The 18183-nt window shown below is 44.6% G+C and overlaps 1 protein-coding gene across 5 annotated transcripts in view; it reads left to right on the top strand.

The window, feature by feature from the left end:
- Positions 1 to 18183, top strand: part of CRACD (capping protein inhibiting regulator of actin dynamics) — a 230367-nt gene that overhangs the window by 12801 nt on the left and 199383 nt on the right. The window lies entirely within an intron of this gene.

Raw genomic sequence — 18183 nt, forward strand, 5'->3', positions numbered from 1 at the left:
ATACCACTCTGTGTGTGTGTGTGTGTGTGTGTGTGTGTGTGTGTGTGTGTGAGAGAGAGAGAGAGAGAGAGAGAGAGAGAGAGAGAGAGAGAGAGAGAGAGAGAGAGAGAGAGAATGCTCTTATATCAAAGGGAACTTTGTATCATCTATAGTGTTGATACAAACTCAGTCTTACCTTTTTTTTAGGTCAGAAGTCCTAAAGCTTTGCTTAGTTCTGAGAAAACACATTAAAATGCCAGACATTGAGCATTGTAATATTGTAATTCTGGGAACTTTAAAACATATTCCTCGTCACAGAGAGTTCAGATATTTTGAAGGAAACTTGCTAGACTCTGCTTCAGGGTTTCTAGATTGAATTCCTTTGGGAAAGAGAAGGTGGGGAGAGGGAGAGGGAGAGAGGCTTAGCTTGTGTTCTGAGAGAAGGGGCTGTTAGTTTTGTCTGTTCCCCATCAGGGTTCTTTATCATTATTATTATTATTATTTTGATTTTTGGGTCACACCCGGTGATGTTACTCCTGGCTCTGCACTCAGGAATTACTCCTGGCGGTGCTCAGGGGACCATATGGGATGCTGGGAATCGAACCCAGGTCGGCCACGTGCAAGGCAAACACCCTACCTGCTGTACTATTGCTCCAGACCCCCACCAGGGTTCTTATGCCCGTGGAGGAGGGGAGGCCAGACTGTGGCCCCAGACTGTGGGCTTCCTGTCAGCTCTGCGAGCCGGGTGGACTCAGAGAGTCCAATGCGCTCATCGGCAAAGATGAACAGGAAGAAAAGCGAGAAGCCTGTTGGTTGTCTGTTATTTTTCAGTAGAGACTTTTTTCTCCCTCATCTACTAGGCAGCTCAGATGAACACCTTAAAGACATGCACTTTACGTGGCTTCCCACCTAATCTTTCTTGCCAGGCCAAAGTTTTGAGTCACTTCCATTTGTGACTTACGACATTATGACAGATGAAGATTCAGTGAGGAGAAGTGACAGCTGGCCTCTGCCGGGCAGCCTCTCACCCCTCTGTCGGGCTCCTCTTGCCTGGTAGTAGCAAATGAGGCCCAAGAAATGTCCTTTTTCAGTGGGGGCTGCAACTCATACCGGGTGAACGAAGAGAATAGCTTCCGGGTTAGGCCTGGGTGCGCAGAAACAAGATTACCATCTCTGTGCTACTAGCTTTGAATAAGTCACTGTGACCTGTGACCTGATGTTGGATGAAATGGACCGTGTCCTTCCTGTCCCATGCACCCAGTTGGCCTCTGGTCAGCAGACGGGTAGTGAGCACATAGTGAGAGTATACCGCAGGAGCTGGGCTGTGGACACAGCTGGAAGAGACCAAGGTGTGAGGGTAGGACTATGATGGCAGATCTCAAGCCATTTCTTTTTTTTTTTTTTTGCTTTTTGGGTCACACCCAGCAATGATCAGGGGTTACTCCTGGCTTTGCACTCAGGAATTGCTCCTGGCAGTGCTTGGGGGACCATATGGGATGCCGGGGATCGAACCCGGGTCAGCCGCGTGCAAGGCAAACGCCCTACCCGCTGTACTATCGCTCCGGCCCCCTCAAGCCATTTCTAACTTATGTTGGCGTTTCTAGTTTGAGAACAGGAGGCAGCACTTTCACATTTTCTTTCTCCCTTGGGGGAAGGGGTGTTGGGGTGCTGGGGCCATACTCAGTGGTGCTTAGGGGTTATTCCTGGCTCTGTTGCTCAGGGGTCACTCCTGGCATTCTGGGTGGGGGATGGAGATGGGAGCGGAGTCAGCCACTTGCAAGGCCGCTGCCTCTCTCTCTGGCCCATCATTTTTACGTTCTTACAGGACAGATGCACTGCAGTTTGTGTTCTCCTGTCCTCTAGCTGATGGTGTGTGCTGGGGTTAGGTTGCATTTCCCCAGGAACCAGTTGTTTCCCTTTGGGTCACTGGCAGTCATCGCTGGTCTGCTGGGAGACTTGCTGCCACATTTTCAGCACTTTCATCCTGGGAGGGTAGTGCACGGCCCCAGCATTCCCGCCTTTTGTTCCTGCTCCTGCCCTGGAGACCAGGCACGGTGGCGCCACTAGCGGGTGTGCGCAACTCACCATGTGTTAAAGGAGAAAGACGAGGCAGGATGTGACCTGTCTGTGGCGGCCGGTCTGAGCGCTCTGGGAACGGACAGGAAGAGGGGATGGCTCTGGGAGGGATTAGGAGAGAGCACCCAGAAGTGGTGTTTGAGCGGGAGCTTGGAGGATGGGTGGAATTTGAATGGAAGGAGAAGGGTCAAAGGGGGTTTCAGAGGCAGGAAGAGGGGGTAGGGAGGGGGCACACAGGAAAGCCACGGAAGGGAGAGGTGGCAGGAATGCTGGGTGTGCAGCAGACAGAATAGAAAAGTGATCAAAGTCCAGAGAGACCCGACAGGAATGTGGTAGTTTCTAGGTGACGGGGGTGGGGGGGGGGAACTACTGAAGTTAGGGCATGGTGGACTTGCCTCCACTTTGGAAGGAAGAAGCGCGTTAAGGCCTAGTTCTAAGGCTGACTTTTTCTGTGGTAATCTGTGGGAAAAGTCTCTTGACTCTGTAGGACCAGAGGTGACATCGGGACACTTAGTGGAGGGTTGTGGGAACTTTTGGTGGTGGTGGATGCGGTAGCTCTGGACATTAATAGTATAAAGTTAACACTGTGGAAACCATAATACCTGAACTACAATTTAAAAAAAAATTTAAGAGTCCTCACTGGGCCTCAGTTACATGTGTAAGAGAGGAGGGTTTGCACAAGAACTAGTCAGTGGCAGCTGAGACAGAGAAGGGAACTCCTAGTAGAGGATGTCGGGAGGACCCACTCAGGTTGAAAGCTGCGTGCCAGAAGTAGACTATAGACCAAACATGATGGCCACTCAATACCTCTATTGCAAACTACAGCATCCAACAGGAGAGAGAACAAAAGGGAATGCCCTGCCACAGAGGCAGGGTGGGGTGGTGGGGATTGCGGTGGGGGTGGTGGGAGGGATACTGGGAACATTGGTGGAGGAGAATGGGCACTGGTGGAGGGATGTAAAGGAAATGCAACATGCAAGTTCATAAGTTTGTAACGGTACCTCTCAGTGATTCACTAATAAAAATTTTAAAAATAATTATAAAATTAAAAAAAAAAGAACTAGCCAGTGGGCCCACATACACCTGGCCTGCCCTGGCCCGGGCAGTGTTGGTGCTGGGAGCCAGAGCCAGTGCAGAGGGGCATAGAGTGAAGGATGGGAAGGACTAGAATGTCAGGTTATGAAAAGTGCTTACGAAAGCTGAGAAGGAGCGAGAAGTGGAGTTACTTCTAGAGAGAGTTGCCAAGAGAAGTTTGGATGATGGAGACACAATCAGAAATATTTAAAGTCTCCCAATCTCAAGCTGGAGTTAGACTTAAAGGAAAAGCTATGGGAGTACAATTTCTTCAACACTGACCAAAATGGGTTTTCAGGGGCCGGAGATATAGTACAGTGGGTAGGGCACTCGCCTTGCCCATGACCCCATCAAACTGATCACCCCGGTTTGATCTCCTGCACCACATATGGTCCCGAGTCCTTCCATCTGTGGTACCAGAGTGATATCTGAGCACAGAGCAAGGAGTAAGCCCTAAGAAACACTAGGTGTAGTCGAGTCCTTCCTTCCCAGATAAATAAAACTGGTTTCTGCAGAGATGTTGTTACTTTTTGTGTTTGTGTGTGTGTGGGGGGGTGCAGGGTGTTGACACCTGGTAGGACTCAGGGGCTACTCCCAGCTCTGTTTGGGGGATGCTCCTGGTGCTGCTTGAGAACTCTGAGGTGCAGGGTCTTGCATCTAGGCCTCCTGCGTGCAGAGCTTTTGCTCATCCATAGTCGAACAAGTTGCTCATCCAACGCTCCCATCCATAGATGTTATTCTTAGTTTTAGTTAGTTCCACCAATATGGTTCTTGATCTCTTTAATAGCTTGGCTAAGCACAGAACCACCTCCCCTGAGGGGAAAAAAAAATGGCTTCTTTTGTTTTTTCAGACAGTGCCATTGAATTTGGGATTTGAATCTCGCCTTTTCCCCTTAGCATGTTATCCCTCTCAAACCTCGTGGCCTGTGAAAGGGGGAAGATGATGCTGAGCTTAAGAGAGTTGTTCAATATATTGAATAGCTCTTCTACATAATTTTAATCTGAATTAAAATTAAGTGGGTGCTCTGGGGCAGTTCTGTTTTAATTAGAGTTGGAATGCATCTTAGGAGACCATTTCTGCTAGTTATAATCAGAGCAGTGGCATTAAGATTTTTTTCTTTTTACAGACTCATTAATAGATTGGGTCTAGCCTGAGGGCTTCAAGATATAGTTTGTAGATGATTCTTGCTGAATCCAGTGAAAGACTGAAAAATGCAGGTTTTTTTTTTTTTGGTTGCTCCAAGCCTTTGGGGATGTCACGCAATTGAGCTGTGTGCTTTAAACCCCAGCATGTTCTTTCTATGAGATACTAGGTGACAGATCTGAAGTTTATTGAGTACTATTCACATCTTTGTTTGTTTGTTTGTTTGTTTTGAGAGGGGACCACATCCTGGTGGTGCTTAGTGGCCACACCTGGTTCTGCCTTGGATCACTCCATGAATGGTGTTCGGGGACCTGGATTTGAACCAGGGTTATGGCAGAAGCCCCATGCAAGGCGAACACCCTAACTTTATACTCTCTTTGGCCCAGCCTTTTGTTTTTTCACAGTAGCTTTCCTGATAGGTGTGAAGTGATATCTTAATGTAGCTTGATTTGCAACTGTTGGCTTTGCTGTGGTTTTGGTTGAGAGGGCCACACTCAGCGGTGCTCAAGAGTCACCCCTGGAAGTGCTCAGGGAGTCGCATAGCATGTGGTGCTGGGAATTGAACTGGGCTGGGCTACGCGTAAGGCAAGTGTCTAGTCTTCTGTGCTGGCCTCTGGCCTTGCTCCTTCGAATGATGAGTGACGAGCACCCTTTTATGTGACTGGTCAGCCCTAGATCCCTTATCTTCTTTGGAAAAACGTCTATTACAGTCCTTTGCACCCTTTTGAACCTACTGGTTTGTTTTGTGTGTGTGTGTGTGTGTGTGTGTGTGTGGTTGAGTTTTAGAAGTTCTCTGTATATTCTGGATACTAAACCCTATATTCTACAATTTTCAGGTACTTTCTGCTATTTTGAGTCTGATGCCCTTTTACTCCATGGTCAGGGTATTTTTATATGTGACATTAAAAAACTTTCATGAAGTCTGACTTTTTGTCACCTATGTCTTTTGTCTTTGATGCTATATCCAGGAAATAATTGCAGAATCCAGTGTCCTGAAGCCTTGTCCTATACTCCTATACTTTCTTTTTTTTTGTCTTGCTTTTTGGGTCACACCTAGGTGATGCCCAGGGATTACTCCTGACTCTGCACTCAGGAATTACTCCTGGCGGTGCTCAGGGGATCATATGGGGTGCTGGGAATACAACCCGGGTTGGCCGAGTGCAAGGCAAACGCCCTACCTGCTGTGCTATCGCTTCAGCCCCTACTCCTATACTTTTTTCCTAGAGTTTTGGTTTGGTTTTGATCTTATATTTTGGTGTCTTCTATTCATTTTGAATTAGTTTTTGATTATGTTCTTATTTGAGTCTTACTTAATTCTTTAGCGTGTAGATATCCATTTCCTTAGCACCATTTCCCCTTTGAATGGTCTTGACACTCTTGTCAAAAATCATTAATAAACCCTATATGTAAGGGTTTATTTCTTTGCCCTGTTTATTTATTTACTTATTTATTTGTTCATTAAAACATTTTTAATTTTTTAAATTGAATCACCATGAGGTACACAGTTACAAAGCTGTTCATAGTTGGGTTTCAGTCATACAATGTTCCAACACCCATCCCTTCACCAGTGTACATTTCTCACCACCAATGTCCCTAATGTTCTCCACATGCCAACCCCCAAGCCCCCTGGAAGGAACTTTTCTTCACTCTCCCCTTCTTTCCTTTTGGTCTTGGCTCTGTTTAATCCATTAATGCGTGTATCTCTTTATGTCAGTACAAAATTGTTTTGATTATGATACCTCTGTGGTGTTGAAATCAGGAAGTGGAACTCCTCCAGTTTTGTTCTTTTCAGGAATTTTTTGGGATTGTGATCCCTAGTGAGTCCATATTAATATTAGAATTTATGTAATTGAGATTTTGATAGAATAAGAGCTTGTATTGATTCTTTTTTTTTTCCTCTTTGGGTCACACCTAGCAATACACAGGGGTTACTCCTGGCTCTGCACTCAGGAATTACTCCTGGCGGCAAATGCCCTACTCACTGTGCTATCGCTCCAGCCCCTTGTGTTGATTCTTTACCTTGGTTCAGGTAGTATTATCATTGCTGAAATATTAAATATCCCAACATTATCATGGCATGTGTTACCACTTATTTCTGTCTTTAATTTTGTTTTAGGAACATATTTAGTACATTGTACAAGTCTTTTAACTCCTTGCGTAAGTTTTTTCCCAAATATTTTACCCTTTTTGGTGTTACTACAGGTGGAGTTTTTGTAATTTCCTTTTCAGATTGTTTATTGTAAAACTATGACTGATTTTTTTCGGAGTTGATTTTATATCCTGCTCTATTTTTTTATGGTGTCCATAAAGATTTTTATTTATAAGATCATGTTGCATGCAAACAGATCATTTTACTTTTTCCTCTCGCATATGGGTACCTTTTTCCTTTCTTACTGCTCTTGCTAGATATTCTAGTGCCACATTAAATAGTTATGAGCTTTCAGTAGATTCCAGAATTTCAAAATAGTTATGTCAGGCAAACTCTGAAGAGATAGAATTCATGAATTTTTATTTGCTGCCATCTTCCCAGAGTCCTCTCCCCTTTGGTCATTCTTTTTTATGGGGTTATTGGTTTTTTTATTGTTAAATTGTAGGAATTCTGTCCTATGTTGTGGGAATTAGACATCAGATAAGCGTCTTGTAATATTTTCTTTCATTCTATGGGTTGTCTTTTCATCTTCTTGATAGTTTTCATGTTTTCTTAACTATAATAGTTATACATGAATACAAATAATGAAAAAAAAAAACAAGTAGCAAAAGCAAGCTGGTAGTAGATGGGTAATATGGGCGCTGTATGATGAAGTCTCCTGAGTAAAGAGAAGAACAATCTCTGAGGCACATTCTGGACTCAGGTGCCCACTGAGAGTTTGCAAGTGGTCCTTCTGGGAAGCAGTGGCCAGACCATGTGTGAATCCTGAGAAGGGTCGGGTTTCCTCAAGTTGGGGCGCTGGACAGTGAGTGGAGTTGGGGCTTATCATTTATGCATTACCATGCTGGTAGCACCCCAGTCCTGGCTTTCTGATGTCTCTTCTGTCTGTCTGGATCCCGCATTGATTCTCTGCTCAGTTGGTTCCTTGACTTTGCCCTGCCATAGCACCCCTGTGTGAATTAAACATTTTTCTGTCTCTGCATTTTTTCTGGCGTGCTCTTCGTGGTGCTAGTGAGAGAATAAAGAAGATCTAGCCACCGAATGATCTAGAAAGTAACCTGATATGCTTCCACTCTGGTTATTTTTGGGGGTGGGGAGGGTGGGAACAGGAGTGTGTATTGTAACTCCAGCTACAAGATGTTTTTTGATGATGAACCTTTGATTGGCAACTCTTAGATCCAGCTTTGTTAAGAAATTGGCCTTTTGGACTGGAATTGCCGTTGTTTTGTTTGCACCCTGAAACTTCACTGGTATGCTCAGGGTTTTCATGGTCAAAAAGAACAAAATCACCTTTCCTGCTTTCCCCACGATATTTCCCACTGTAGACTTCTCTCAGTATGCCTCCCATTACTTAGAACAATGGATTAAAATACCCACAGGTACCTCTTGGTGCTCTCACTGGGCAGACTACTTTATTTATTTATTTATTTATTTATTTTCTTTTTTGGGTCACACCCGGCGATGCACAGGGGTTACTCCTGGCTCTGCACTCAGGAATTACCCCTGGTGGTGCTCAGGGGACCATATGGGATGCTGGGAATCGAACCTGGGTCAGCTGCGTGCAAGGCAAATGCCCTACCCGCTGTGCTATCACTCCAGCCCCTGGGCAGACTACTTTATAGCTTTGTCGAAGATGAGTAAGTAAGCCATAAAACTCAGAGATTTTCAGTCACTGTTATACTCTGATAAGTGGAGAAACAGCTGGAGAAGATACCATGAAAGTTCAAGAAGTTATTCCTTGACATTAATTTGAATAATGGAAACAATAAATTCTCTAGGAGAATGAAGGTCATGAAGAAGTTTAGAAATAGCAATTTCCCTCCTATCCTGTAGAGGGGCAAAGAAGGCAGCTGACAGGCTCACCTCTGCCACATGTGTCACAGAGAGGAGGAGTGTGAGTAAGAGTTCCCTTTCTTTGCTGAGATCAATTCCAAGTGTAGTGGGCCGTAGCTTTACATGGCAAATATCACAGCAGGAGCAGAGCTATCCGTCACACTTACCTCCCCGCTCCGGGAGGCCCTCTCCATTTTCAAAAGGGAATATACGTTTCTTGACCCCATTATTATTCAGGTAGATCCAAGCAGTATGGAATTTTGGTTTTGTCCTCTTGCTATTTTTATCTTTTTAGAGAATAAGTTTTGCTTTTAGATATAGGTTGACTCTTCTTCTTAGAATGTAAAAATAATTTCATAAAACTCATTTGCTGCGATGATTTGGTGATTTTCTATTTTTTGTGATGATAAATTTTTTATGGTGATCGTTCACATATGACTTTGTTCTGTTTCAATCTTATTTATAAATACGTTTTCAGGATGCAATATTTGAATTTGATTGAGTTGACCTGTATCCTTTAAAAGGTCATGAGGAGATGATTATTTCCTTACAAGGCTGTCTATTTTAGAGTTTTAGAGTTATACTGCACCATGTAAAATTTCAGTATGAAGAAGTAAGCCATTTCTGTACCTAGCCTCAGGTTATAGTCTCGCAGCATATATATACATATATATGTATATATATGTATATATATGTATATATATACACACATATATATATACATATATATAGCTGCCTTCTTTTAGCTACATTGAACATATAAGCATCTGTCCCAGAGCTAAGAATAGTTTATGTAAGTTCAATATCATGATATATTTTTTTTTTTTTCTCGTGGTGGTGGAAGTCACATGCTCTGCAACAGAGCTACAGTTCCCGACTCCTTTTATTCTGTGAAGAATCCACATAGAAAATGTAGAAAGTGGCCAGATTGTGGGAGCAAGTGACTGCTGGGGGCTCTGCTTGGGTGGGCACCAGGCTGACTCATGCCTCTCTCCCCCCAGGCCTGTTAAGCCTTGTGCAGGTCTGAGATTAATCACAGCTTTTGTTCTCTTTTGCGATTTATTTATGGGTCTCTGAAGTAAGGCCGGTAGTAGAGCTTGCATGGTGGTGCTGGAGTTGGTTCATGGGGGTGACTGCCAGTGCTTCCAGGAGTATTGGGAAATGGGGGGAGGTAGCTCATTCCGACTCCGAGAAAGCCTGAAGATTTCAGTCACAAAACCCACATACCTGAATTTTCAGCAGATTATATCATGGTGAGGTCCGTCCAGCGACTAGACTAGAAATATTAGTGAGAAAGAAATTTAATTCAATTGTTAAGCTAAGTCAAGGAGAAAGCAATAAGCTCTTAGATGGGATCTCGCCCTTGAGCGGATCTCCTACTGATCTAGAGTGCTGAACCTCCAGATGAGATTTTGTCCTTGAGTTAATCTCCTAGAAGAATTTCCCCTGAAGGAGGAACTTTTACATCTGTTTGTTGTTATGATAATGTTCACCCCACCTAAGTGTGCCCCCACCTTTCATGATTTCTGTATAACTAATGCTGTGAGACTTGATTCCCACCCAGTCTGTGGCTGCTGTTGACCAGCTGCTGAACATACCTGTGCTTGAACTCCCAGGGGTGGCCCATGAACTGCTCTGTGCTGCAGTCTCTTCAGCCTCTCTCCTCTGCCAACAACTTGTAGAGTGCCACAACTCCAAGTTCACCTGTGAATTATTACTATAAGCTACCGTGGCATATTCTATATGCTAAAAACAGTAACAATAAGTCTCGCAATGGAGACGTTACTGGTGCCTGCTTGAGCAAATCGATGACCAATGGGATGACAGTGATATAGTGATCACAGTGATTATTTCTATTATTATTTTTATTTTGAGGCCACAGCTGGCAGTATTTATGGGGCCTACTCCCAGCTTGGTGTTTGGGGTTTGCTCCCAGTGGTGCTGGGGGAATCATGCAGTACTGAGGGTGGAACCTAGGATACCTGCATTCTAAGCATGTACCCCAGACCATTGTTGAACTACCTTTCCAGTTCCTGGTATGTGAGATTTTTTCTCTGACCTCTGATCTATCCAGTCATGTGACTCTTTCTCTTCCCCCGCACCCTTCCTATTCTCTAGCACTCTGTAATGAGTGGGAGTTAGTGTGCTCTAGCTACTGAATCTTGATGGTGTAAGGAGTGGAATACTGCTGATTTCTAGTCTTCCTTGTTGCAGAACAGAACTTTCTGAGTAAATACAGAATGTGTGTGTGCGTGTGTGTCCTGATGAAAAGTGTACAGTATGTGTGTGTATGTTGACTTTGAAAACTGTACAGTGTGTGTATACATATGTGTATGTATACTGATGAGAGCTGTACTGCGTGTGTACGTGTGTGTATGTGTACATTTGGGTTCCTAGGGAGAAGAGAAGAACTATCATTTTTGCTGGGGAGTTGTCGTGGGTGATTTCCTGCTAGAAGTTGTGTGTTATGTCTGCTATGGCCTTTGTGGCATTTGCCATCATTCATCACCTGTTTATAAAGAGACTTCATATAAAGTTATAAAGAGGCTTTCAAATTAAGTCTCTTATGGTGTCAGAATTAAAATAGTTGGTATGCTTGTCTTGTTTATGCATTCAGATATCATTTGGAAACCCTTTTTATTCTCAAGTTTTTGCGCCAGAATAAACTTAATATAACTCAGGAAAAGATAAGATGAATTTCTCGCAGTGTTGTTTGCCCATAGTAACTGGTGTCTTTCCAGAGATGAGCTTTTTTTTGTTTCAAAACCTGGGAAATACCAGAGCTTTCTTGGTTAAAGTAACGAAAGATCAGGACCCTGTATTAACCTCTGCTCTTCTATCTAAAGTGGTATTTACTGTATCAAGAAAAGATCTAACTTGTTTTCCTCCACCTTGTGATGGTAACAAATTTTGATAGTTCATGCTATATTTACTTCTGTTATTCTTTAGAAAGTTTTAATATTGGAATCGCTGGATCCAGATGGAGTCAGAGCTCTGGTTAAGGCTCAGAGAATGAAAAAAAAAAACCCATGGATTTTGTGTGTTTATACATTCACTCTTTTAAGTTTTATGTGAGCTTTTCCATCTTGTGTATCATCAGCACTCATCAAAACTTTGAGTGAACAGATGCATCGCTTTATATCATGTTTTTGTAATCGCCACGGTACAAACTCCTGTGTGGGTATTGTCCCAGCAGTAGAGTCGCTGCATCAGCTGGTGACTCTGTATTTACTGTTTTGAGACACAGCCAGATATGTTTCCACAGTGGCTGGACTGCTTGAAATCCCCACTCGTGGTGTGTAAGGACTCTAATTTCTCCATGTTCTTGCCTGCTGTTCTGGATTATAACCATGCCAGTGGCTGAGAAGTGATCTCTCAGTGTGGTTTGGATTTTCCTGAGGCTAGTGGTGTTGAGCATCTCTCAATGCTCATTGAGGCTTATGGGCTATTACAGGCCTTTTCCAAAGAAATGACGTGAGGGCTGGAGAGGAGGGTTTGCATGTTGGAGCTCCAGTTTAATCCCCTGCATGGCATGGTCCCCCAGGCACCACCAGGAACAACTCCTGAGCACTGAACCAGGAATCATCCCTTAACCTCCACTGGGTGTGGTCACAGTTCAATGTTCTAGATACATGCCCCTGATTACAGAGGTAATTTGTAAATATTTTTTTCCTCTTCTCTCAGTTTTCTTCTCATTTTCTTGAAGTTTTTATTTTTTATTGAATCACCATGTGAAAAGTTACAAAGCTTTCAGGCTTAAGTCTCAGTCATACAATGATAAAACATGCATCCCTTCATCAGTGCACATGTTCCACCACCAGTAGACCTCTCATCCCCTCCTCCCCGGCCTGTGCGGCTGATGATTTTCACTTTACTTTCTCTTTACTTTGATTACATTCAATATTTTAACAGGAAACTCACTATTATTATTTGGAATTTTCCCCCAACAATCAGACCTGCCAAAAAGGCATCATTTGTTTTCCATTGCTGAGAATGAAGAGCATATGAGATTTTGGATTTCTGGTATTTTAGTAATTAAGTCTAGAGAAATTTATGCCAGAAGTTGCATCATTGCAAGCTTGTACCTCTGTTTAGTGGGCCTTTAGAAGATGGTGGTCGCCACGCCGCCGGGGAAAGGAAAGGCCGAAAGAGAAAAACCTTTCCTCTCCCTGGGCGGCATGGGACCACAGCTTAGTTCACTGTCTAGAGGCATTTCTGCAAGAAGCCACTGGGTGCCGAAAGTAGTTAGTTGGCCTCCAGGATCATGGGCATTCAGGAACGGAGGAGCCGTTCGTGTGCGTGCAGCTGCTCGGGGTCACATCTGAGCGGAGAGCATTCTTCTCATTTTGTTTTTGTTTTTGTTTTTGGTTTTTGTTTTTGGGTCACACCTAGCGATGCACAGGAGTTACTCCTGGCTCATGCACTCAGGAATTTCTCCTGGCCGTGCTCGGGACCATATGAGATGCTGGGAATTGAGCCCAGGTCGGCCGCGTGCAAGGCAAATGCCCTACCCGCTGTGCTATTGCTCCAGCCCCCTCATTTTCTTAATGGTGCCTTTGAAGCACAAAAACTTTAAATTGTGATATAGCCAAATTTGCCTATTTATTTGTTTGTTTATATAGTATTTTGGGACCATACCTGGCAGTGCTTATAGTTTACTCCTAGCTCTGTATTTAGCGATCATTACTGGTAGTGCTCAGGGGACCATATGGGATGCTGGAACTCTAAACAGGATTGGCTGCATTCAAGGCAAGCACCTTAATTCCTGCACTGTCTCTTGCTTATTTTTTGTGTGGTGCAGGAATTGAATTTAGGGGACTCATACATGCAAGGCAAGTGCTTTACCACTGAACTGCATCCTTGACCCTGTGTGTGTGAGTGTGTGTGTGTGTGTGTGTGTGTGTGTGTGTGTGTGTGATATTTTGGAGTCATATTTAAGAAACCATGGCCTAATTATATTTCTTGAAGATTTATGTCCACGTTTTCTTCTAAAAGTCATTGTTTTTGCTCAGATAGTTAGTAATCCACTTACTGTGTATTTACTTAGTTTAATCAGTGATCCTATTTTTTTGGTTTTGGGTCACAGCTGGTGGTGCACAGGGCTTACTCCTGGCTCTGTGCTCAGGAATAACTCTTGGTGGGACTTGGGGGACCTAGGTGATGGGGTGCACCCTGGTGGGCCATGTGAAAAGCAAGTGCCCTACCCACTGTACTGTCTCTCCAGCCCCAGGTCAGCGATCCATTTTAGTTCACTTTTTTTTTCCTTTTTTGGGTCACACCCGGTGATGCTCAGGGGTTACTTCTGGCTCTACACTCAGGAATTACTCCTGGTGGTGCTCAGGGGACCATATGGGATGTTGGGAATCGAACCCAGGTCAGCCGTGTGCAAGGCAAATGCCCTATCTGCTGTGCTATCATTCCAGCCCCTTAGTTCACTATTATGTATGGTGCAAAGTAGGGCTTAGGCTTCGATTTCTTTTCTTTTTACTTTTCTTTTCTTCCTTTTTTTCTTTTTTTTTTTGCATGTAGCCTCACAGTTGTGTCCTGCACAGTTAGTTAGTTTGTTAAAGACTATTATTTCCCTTCACTGAATTGTCTTGATCCCTTGTTGAAAATCAATTTACCTTAGGTGTGCGAGTTTATTTCTGGTCTGTCAATTCTGCTGCATTGTTGTGCCCTTACCCCCGTGCCAATATCCTCTCTTAATTAATGTGACTCGGTTCCTCTTCTTTTCTTACTTAAATTACAGAAAGGAGCCCTTGAATTGTGTGCAGTGGCATTGTCTCTTACTGGATTAGGTAATAAAACCGGTGGGAAAGGCACAAAGCAAACACAAGTGCAGTTAACCTTGAAAATCCTTGGCAAGTTGCAGTGATGGCCATCAGGCCTGATTTTTCAGTGGTTCAATGCAACACAGTTTGGGGGTTTGTGTGTGTGTGGTGGGGGGGAGGCCAGAGTTACGGAGGCTCACCTGGCGGTGATGAGAGGACCCTGTGTGGTGCTGGGGATTGAACCCGGCCCAGCTGAGTATAAGGCACAACACTCTCAGCAGCTTCGTTTTTTATCTGGTGGCTTCTTTGACTGTTGAAGGATTGGCTTCTATGGAGCAGATCTGCTGAATGACAACTACCTAATTGCCTTTCCAAGGGGAGGATGAGCGGCGAGGCAGGCGTGGCTCCATTTCCAGGCCTTCTCTGGACTGTGCGTGACTGAAGGCTGGGAGAGCCCCTTGGTCTTCACCCCAGAACCCGCAGAACCCCACTCCGGGCCGTTGCCACTCTCCGCCTCACTCCCTTTGCCTCCTGCTTCTTCCTTGGCTTTTTTGAAAATACAGTTAGTGAGGCGTGGGCCGTAGAAAGTGGGGCTGCTGTGGCCCCACGGGGAGAGGCAGAAGAAGAGGCCTGAGGCGCTCCCGATGCACTGTCTCGAGGTGTTGGGGAAGGAGTCATGTTGGCACGGAAAGGGAAGAAGGTCCGTGGATGTGGCCTCATGGTAGAGCACCTGTCTTGTGTGTCGGGCGCCCTGGGCTTCATCCTTAGTGCCATCCTATGTCCTCGGTGGCGTCCCCTGAAGAAAAGAACAACAGCAACAACATTCCCTGCAAGTGAACTGAAAGGGAAATAAGAATTTGTCAGACGAAAAGCTGAGGGGTGGGGGGAATTACCCAAAGGCGACAATGTGTGAAAATACCTGCTCTAAAAATGAGGATGTAGAGGCCGGAGTGATAGTACGGCAGGGAGGGCATTTGCCTTGCTTGCAGCCAACCCTGGTTTGATCCCCGACAACCATATGGTCCCCCCGAATACCACCAGAAGAGTAATTGCTGAGTGCAAAGCAAGGTGTTTCCCAAAAAGCAAAAAAAAGAAAAAAAGAAAGAAAAGAGGATGTCGGTGGGAAAAGCACAAGGAGTGTTTCCTCGTCATTCGTTGGTATTTATTGTTGTGGAATCATGGGTAGGCTTATCTTTTTCAGAACTTCTTTTAGTATTGTTGCTTTATTGTTTTCATAACCCAGAACAAAATTCCTATGGCATGTACCATAGCATTAGAGTGAATTAACATTGTTTCTTGTTGTCTATATTTGTTCTTAATTTAACATCCAGATTGAAAAAAGCTAGCATTGGGGCCAGAGAGATAGTACAGGGATTAAGATACTTGACTTGCAAGCAATTGACTGTAGTTTGATTCCAGCACTGCATATGATGTTCTGAGCACCTCCAGGATGCACCCCTGAGCACAGAATGAGGAGTAGGTCTTGAGAAGCACAGAGTGTGGGTCACAAACATTAAAATAAAATACAGGGCTGGAGCAATAGCACAGCGAGTAGGGCGTTTGCCTTGCACTCGGCCGACCCAAGTTTGATTCCCAGTATCCCATATGGTCCCCTGAGAGCCACCAGGAGTAATTCCTGAGTGCAGAGCCAGGAGTAACTCCTGAGCATTGCCGGGTGTGATGCAAAAAATAAATAAATAATAAAATAAGAAAAGCTAGTATTTATTGCCCAATTAACAAATTTGTTCTAGGTTTTTAGGAGGGGACACAGCACAAGGCAGCATATGGTGCCTTAATCTATAGACGCTCACCTTCCCTCCCGCCCGAGTCTCCCTGACTGGGTCTTCTTGGGATCCCAGGGCAGACCGAAGTGTATGGAAAGGCGGTTCTTTTCGTTTAGCTGAGCAGAGACTCGGTTTATCCTGGATGCAACAACCTTGGTGCGCTCAACCAAGAAGGCTAGATGAAACTTGGGTCCCAGAAGGCCACGGGGGAGAGCAGATGCCGTAGAGATGGGGGGAAGGAGCCCTGGGCCCTGGGAAGCTTTGCAGGGCCACAGCTGGAGCCGGCCCCAAGGAGCAGGTGAGGTCCACGGCTCTGGAAGTGAGGTCTGAGGGCACGGGGCCGCCCTCGGAGGTTTCTTTGATGTGGAGCCCAGTTGGTTGCCAGGATGGGGGCAGCGGTTCAAAGGCAGGCTGGGCTCCGCACCGGAGGCTTTTCCAAGCAACTCTCCAGACAGGCTGAATTGCCTCTTCAGTTTCTTCTCTGGACCTCAGGGGCCCAGGCTCGGAGGGCTTCTAAGGAAGGATGTCCCTTTCGGATTTTATTTGTGGAAAGAAGATTGAAGGCACTTAACAAAACAGTTTCTCACTCGAATCATTACACTTTATATTTTTTCTTTCCCCCACTAAAGGATGTTTCTCTCTGTTCCTTTTTTTCCTCGTAAATGAATGTTTATTTTTATTTTTTTTCTGGGTCAAAACCAAACTAATCTTTTTTGTCTTTAAAAATGTCAGCTCCACGCTGTTGACAGTGCTAACAGATGTGGCTTCCCCCTCCCACCCCCCAACTCCCATCCCCCCGGCTCCAGCAGGCCCGTTAACCCTCTTGAACAGGAAACAGTTTGAAGGATCCAAAATGAGAGGGAGCAGCTTGAGAAAGGATATTGGAGATGGAAGTCGCCGCCTAGAGTTCCCTGGTTTCTAATGGCATAGAATTTGTGTGAATAGCTGAGTATTTACTATTTTAAGTTTCCTTGCAGAAGTATGTTAAAAGAAAGAGTGATTTAAAAAAAAAAAACTGGGAGGAGTGATTCCACATGGTAGCATTTGCTGGAAATAGGAGATTGTAGTTCTGGGCCCAAGTGCTATTTTTTTCAAATATGGTTTAACCAGTTCTAATTTGGAAGCGTGTATCATCTTACATCAGTCGTAGGCTGCCAGACACACTGGATGGGCTTGTAAGTCGCCTCTGATTTTCATTCATCTTAAGCCCTGGCATGGCACAGGACTATTGATCTATCACTTCTGCTTAAGAGCTTATGCATAATTTTCTTATCTCTTACTCTTTTTTTTTGGTGGTGATGGGGTGGTGTTGGGTCATACTCAGCTGTGCTCAGGGATCATTCCTGGCTCTGTGATCACGGATCATTCATGGTGGGTTCAGGGACTATATGTGGTGCCGGGGATTAAACCTGGGTCAGCCTCTTGTAAGGCAATGCCTTACCCTCTGTACTATCTTGCCGGCCCCAGTTTAATTGTTTTTCTTTACAGTGCTGTTACCTCTCTCTCTCTCTCTCTCTCTCTCTCTCTCTCTCTCTCTCTCTCTCTCTCTCTCTCTCTCTCTCTCTCTCTCCTGTCTCTTATCTCTCTCCACCCTGCCCCCACCTCCACTCACACACACATAATATATGGGGGATTAAAGAATTCTTGTTTTGTTGGTCATAGAATTTCTGATGATACTCAAGAGTGGCTCCTACTTTACGGACCCTCGTTGGAGCTCGAGTACTGCCTGTGCTGTGGTCTCAGGCCAGTTTCCTCCAAGCTAGAATTAGAAAGCGAGGCTCCCTCTCTCATCAGCAGAGCATTTCAGTGGCGTAATCAAGGGAGACAGGACTTCAGGTCTATTGTGTTTAGGGCCCCTCCCTTTCATGAGCATCGACCAGGACACCAGAGAAAGATCCGGATAGAAAGGGAAAGAAGATGTACACGATCTAAGAGAGTGAGGGGGCAGCAACCCTGAGGACATGCACACCCTCAGTTCTGCATTCTACATCACTCGTTTTTTTTTTTTTTTAATTTTTTTTTTTTATTGAATCACCAAGTGGAGGGTTACAAAGTTCTCAGGATTATGTCAGTTATACAATATTCAAACACCCTTCCCTTCACCAGTGCCCATCTTCCATCACCAACCCCCCCAGTATATCTGCCGCCCCCTCCCACCTCCCTAGTCCCCACCCTTGTACGTGATAAGTTTCACTTCATTTACGCTTATCTCGATTACATTCCATGTTTCAACACACAACTCACTACCGTTGCTGGGGTTTCCCCCCAAAAAGAAAAAGACAGTCCTATTGCCAATGAGGCATTTGATAGTTCTCCATTACTAAGAATATAGAGATATTAAGTCCTGCTGTTTGTTACATAACTTTTCTTTTT

This window comes from Sorex araneus, chromosome 5 (assembly GCF_027595985.1).
Source record: "Sorex araneus isolate mSorAra2 chromosome 5, mSorAra2.pri, whole genome shotgun sequence".
NCBI lineage: Eukaryota > Metazoa > Chordata > Mammalia > Eulipotyphla > Soricidae > Sorex > Sorex araneus.